This window comes from Rhipicephalus microplus, chromosome X (assembly GCF_043290135.1).
Source record: "Rhipicephalus microplus isolate Deutch F79 chromosome X, USDA_Rmic, whole genome shotgun sequence".
Taxonomy (NCBI): Eukaryota; Metazoa; Arthropoda; class Arachnida; order Ixodida; family Ixodidae; genus Rhipicephalus; species Rhipicephalus microplus.
In genome coordinates this window covers 81,480,790-81,486,341 of record NC_134710.1, presented here as the reverse complement: position 1 = coordinate 81,486,341, position 5,552 = coordinate 81,480,790, and the positions used below count along the sequence as shown (strand labels likewise).

The window sequence follows — 5,552 nt, the reverse complement described above, 5'->3', positions numbered from 1 at the left end:
GCCGCTGTGATAGCTCAGTGGTTAGAGCATCGAACGCGTAAATCGAAGGTCGTAGGTTCGATTCCTGCTCACAGCTGGTAATTTTTCATCCACTTTTCTTTCTTCTTTCTTCTTATTTACATTCCATTGGTTCTAATAACTTCCCCTGCACATTCCTTCGCATTACTGTCTGTTATACCTCATAATTATTGTGTTAAAAACACGGAAATGCGAGCCCTTAGGTATACACTTCTCTCCCTTATTTCATTGAACGAGGGTCTCGTACTGGCAGACTTGGTGTGTTTAGGTTGTATAAGAGGGACAATTAATCAGCGGCCCGCTCATAATAAGTTCACGTGCTACGTGACGCCAAACATGCGAATAAGAGTGTTTTCACACTCGTTGTTTGGCCTATAGATGGCACTGACTGTCACTTCTACTTCTAAATTCACATATAAACCCCAAAAAAGTGGATGGAGGGACGGCCGCTGTGATAGCTCAGTGGTTAGAGCATCGAACGCGTAATTCGAAGGTCGTAGGTTCGATTCCTGCTCACAGCTGGTAATTTTTTCATCCACTTTTCTTTCTTCTTTCTTCTTATTTACATTCCATTGGTTCTAATAACTTCCCCTGCACATTCCTTCGCATTACTGTCTGTTATATCTCATAATTATTGGGTTAAAAACACGGAAACGCGAGCCCTTAGGTATACACTTCTCTTCCTTATATATATATATATATATATATATATATATATATATATATATATCATCGTTCAGTGCAAGGAGTCTGTACCAATATCTGTTTTTCACGCTTTAGTAAGGTAGTTAAAAGAAGATACGATCAGAAATGCATGCTTCCAGATTTAATGTTTACGCGTCATAACCAGTTGTTCGTAAAAATCTGATATCTGTGCATCATCCAGGCGTTAAATTATCACCTAGTAACTAAACAAAATTCGATGACACACCGAAAAAAGCCTCTTTGTACTTCACCCGTATCGTCCTGAATCATTATGAGAATTCAGCAAAATCTCTGTCACTGAACGACAGCTGCTTCCCTACTATCAGGACAAATACTCGTACTTGACGCGTATTGACTAAAGAAACATTTGAGATTTCTAAAAATAAGATGAGCAAACTTGCGCGTGACACTGTGCCTGTATCGGTCTCTTTGACCACTGCCACGTCATGGGCTACGTCAGAAGCTTCCTGTATGGCACCGAAGTATAACATGGTAAATATTTGCAATCACTGTTCATCCGATGACGATAAATCTGTATGATCACGTGGGCGTAACTTTTGTCCTGCATCTGGTGGTTATAACGAATTTCTGTTCCTAGAAGGTCTTGACAGCTTCGCCCGCTACACGAGACTTTGGGAATTTTCCTATAATATTCTTACTTCGAATAACTCTGCCACTCCTTCGTTTTTCTATAGGTGATGGACACCCCCAGTTCAACGCGACAAAGCCTGGATATATGATTAGAAGCAGTACAACGTGATTTACTCGAAGATTACAAAAAACTGCAACCGTTAAATACCAACATTTCCTCTAAATAAAGCGACGCGATAAAGAGCTTGACCAACAATTCTGACATTGTCATCAAACAAGCCGACAAAGGAGGAGCCATTGTTCATATGATTTGAGATTACTATTAATCTGAGGCTTACAGACAGCTGCGTGACCATGCATCTTCTGCTTGCACTTGAAAATGGACCCCATCACTCAATTTAAATGTGTCATTAAAGAATAATTAGGGGTCGTGGTAGATAGGAAAGTTTACGACTTGTCTTCCTTGAGCAAAGTGAGGTATTGGGCTATTTGGTTTTTTGTGACTGAAAAAAATTGTGCTACAGTTGCTGCGGAGAACGAAATTAGGGGAAGACAAAATATTAAATGGACAGTACAAGCGCAAAGTATCAACTGAAGTTTATTGAAGGAACTTGTAAGAAAGAAGGCTTTCAGGAAAAAGAAAATTGGTTTACGAAGAGGGTGTCGTGCAATTCAATTAGCATACTTTGATAAGAACTTTGAATCAGCAACACATCTGGTTATCGTAATCATTCCGCGTGTAGGACCTCGAGAAGGCCGCGCCCCACCCTCTTCGTAAACCGAATTTTCTCTTTCCTTGAAGCCTTCTTTTTTACAAGTTTCTTCAATAAACTTCAGTTGATAGTTTGCGCTTGTACTGTCCACTTTATTTCTTGTCTTCTCCCTAACTTTGTTCACCGCAGACACTGTAGGGCAATTTTTGTCTTGTCTTTCTTTCTCCCTCTCAGTCCTTCAGTAGGAAGATTTTATACTACCGTAAATTACCCAGGTAGGTAACTCCGGCAGACCAGTAGTGCCGGCTAATGGTTCCATAACTGAGAAGACTTCCTCTTTTGTTGAGACCCTCATTAGCCGTATTCCGCAAACTTACTCATCCTACATGAAATACTCTGGCCATTTTTACGTGGCATTGGCGATTGAACTGTTCCAGAAAGATACATCTTGGTCACTTTGGATGTACAGGCAACCACAAAAGTTCGCGGACCACGCGAGCACGTGCTGCAGACTGCCTGGCCACGCCACCTATAGGCGGCGCGCCATCTACCGTCCACCACAGCGCAAAGGTGGACACAGCTATTCTTGTTATTCACGGGCCTTTCAATTTTCTACTGCCGCAAATCACACGGTTAGTTCGCAGTTTTCACGTAAAGTGCTTATATGCAATATGACCGTCACGGTTCTATTTTCATACCTGTATCATTGCTATCGCAGTGTACGTACAACGAACGGCATTCCGTGGGCTAGGTTTCTCTTTGTGATAAATATTGCGAGTTATAACAATAATGCTCATGAACTTCTTTCGAGGCAGAAGCACGTGGACGCAGATGCAATAAGCACATCGTGTTAAAGAGGGAAAGCTGACAATTATTTGTGCCAGTATCGGACATGTCAGTATCGGAGCTAGGGCTAGTTATTTACTTATAAGTTACGCAATTCTATGCAACTAATCTAACTCTTGTGTAAATGTTATTGCCTATGTTTACATGTAACAGGAATAGAAAATATTCCCCAATACACAGCCCCGAAGCACGTACTTCTGATTTAACCAGTAATCGCGATGAAGAAAATGTATTCACAGTTGTGAATGGATGCCTGTTGCTTAAAAAATTACGTGCCAAGTTCACAACCTGCTTATGAATAATATTATAGTGAATTTTAATATTTAAACGGTTTTAGCTACTTTATAAACTTCCTCAAAAAGTTGATAAATATGGCGTATATTAGTAATGATCGAGTCATTAACGGCTTCATAAAAGACAGAGACCAGCTCCAATAACTGCGTCTCGCAAGAGAAATTCTTTCGAAGGCCATGCCAGTTGCTAAAATGATGGTTGTGCTTTGTTAATTACTTCATGATTGCTGATGGTAGGGTGAGATCTAATAATTTACATAATATACTGGCCCGCTAGATAGGTCGGTGATAAATGATGGGTCTCCATATTTTAAGATTGAAATTTTAGATACTTTCCACCTGTCAAGGATGCATCCTGACTGAATCAAATGTTGAAAAAGACATGCGAAGATGAAGGACATAGGTAACTGGTCTATCTAACTTTACCAATTTCGGACAAATATCATCTGGACCAGAAGCTGAGCTGCTAGACAAACGATCAATACGAGCTTCGATTCCATTTTCAGTGATTATGATCTGATCCATGATGGAGGTAGCAGAGCCAAGATTATTGTAGGTATAAGAAAAAACTGAGACAGCCCGACAAGTGTAACTGTCATTTCAGACACCACAGAAACGTAGGCCTAGCTAGCGAGAAGAGCGACAATGCCCTATGCGATCCACTCGACTGCTTGGTTTTGTATGGCCCACTACTTCTTCATTACATGTTTCCCCTTCGCTGAAGACGGTGCCAAGTAGGTGTTCAAAGGTGTCGTGACGACAACAGTTTCGCGATACTAATTGAGACGATACACGTTCCTCGGCGACGCAGGTCTGCAGTGGGCGTGAGGTGTTTGATGAGCTATTTGACGGCAGAAGTTAGCTCTATGAAGCGGTAACGTCGATGGTACTCGCTGACGAACTTCGTAGAGGTACCTCGAGCAGCAGTGGGAGGCACCCACAGCCAAACAAGAGAGTTGGCCGAAAACTGGCAGTGGGAATGTCCGTCATCGCGACGAAATTTCTGTAGCCCTTGTTCTTGTGTTATAAGGGTGGCAGCTAATTGCCGAAATTATTCCGAATATCGAGCAGCTTCGGACACTGGTGTGCCCTCGAATGAGTCGGGTCGGCCGGGGAGAAGGATGTTGATTGATGATAATGGCTTTCGACCATAGAGAAAAAAGAAGAAAATCCTGTCGGCGCTTGGGGAGTCGCGTTATAAGTGTACGTTACGTAGGTAAGCATGATGTCCTGGCTGCTGTGGTCGCAGGCGAGATACATGGAAAGCATGTCGCCCAGAATTCGGTTGAAACATTCGGTCAAGCCGTTTGTTTGTGGGAGATATGCCGTTTTACAGAGGTGAATCATGTGGCATCGAGAGAGAAGTCCTTGAATGGCATCTGTGGGAAAGACGCGGCCTTGGTCCCTCAGAATTTCTCGAGGATCTCGCGCCGTGACGTAGAACAATGTTTTGCAGAAGGAAAGACGCACTGTCATGTGCCGTCACGGCTGGCAGGGCGGCCGTTTATGCATATCTCGTGAGATGGTCGATCGATACAATAAACGAGCAATTCCCAGGTGATGTGTATGGCAGAAGGCCTTAATGTCTATTTCAACCCGGTCGAATTATTGGTTGCACTGAGCATGGTAACGGTTGCACTAGCGCAGTATAGGGTGGCAAGGATCATGCTTGTGGCGTTGGCACTCTGTGCCAGATCGAATGTACTTATGCACGAATGTGTGCATGCCGTGTCAATAAAACCAATGACGTAGCCTGCGCAGGTTTTAAACAAACCGGCGTGTGCACTCTGCGGATCGGCATCGAAAGCAGCACATATGGCAGCGTGGAGTTGCCTCGGTGTGACGAAGCCATTTGCGGTCATCTGCAGGTTGGTAGTTGCGGCGAAAAAGAATTTCATCACGGATGGTGAAGTGAGAGGCTTGTCGACGTGGCGCTCGAGACGGCGGGTGGGCGTGTGGTTCAGAGAGGTAATTCATCAAAGACGCAATTCACGAATCTTTGCGCTGCTCTGAAGCCATGCCTATGAATCCTGATGGTGAAAATAAGTTGTCTTGGATGAAGACACTCGCAATATCAGTAGAAACACGCTAACTCTAAAAAGCATCGGCATCGGCATCGGCATGCTTCTGGCCCGAGTGGTAAATGCACGGATGGGAGCCGCGAAGCTCATAGGGCCAATCGTCCGGAGGAATCCTTGAGGGAGGATAACCAGCAGATGGTGATCGGTAACAATATCGAAAAGGTGACCGTGCAGATAAGGCTGACACTTCACAATGGCCCAGATGATCCATAGGCATTCTTTCTCGGTTAGTGAATAATTTGATTCTGCTCTTGTAAAAGTGCGACTCGCGTACGCAACAACATATTCTTTGTAGCCAGGCTTTT

General features: G+C 43.6%; 1 non-coding gene across 1 annotated transcript; it reads left to right on the top strand.

Annotated features, from left to right (window-relative positions):
• Positions 1-466: 466 nt before the first annotated feature.
• Positions 467-539, top strand: TRNAT-CGU (transfer RNA threonine (anticodon CGU)). The gene has a single exon. It is a non-coding gene; the product is annotated as a tRNA-Thr (tRNA).
• The last annotated feature ends 5,013 nt before the right edge of the window (positions 540-5,552 follow it).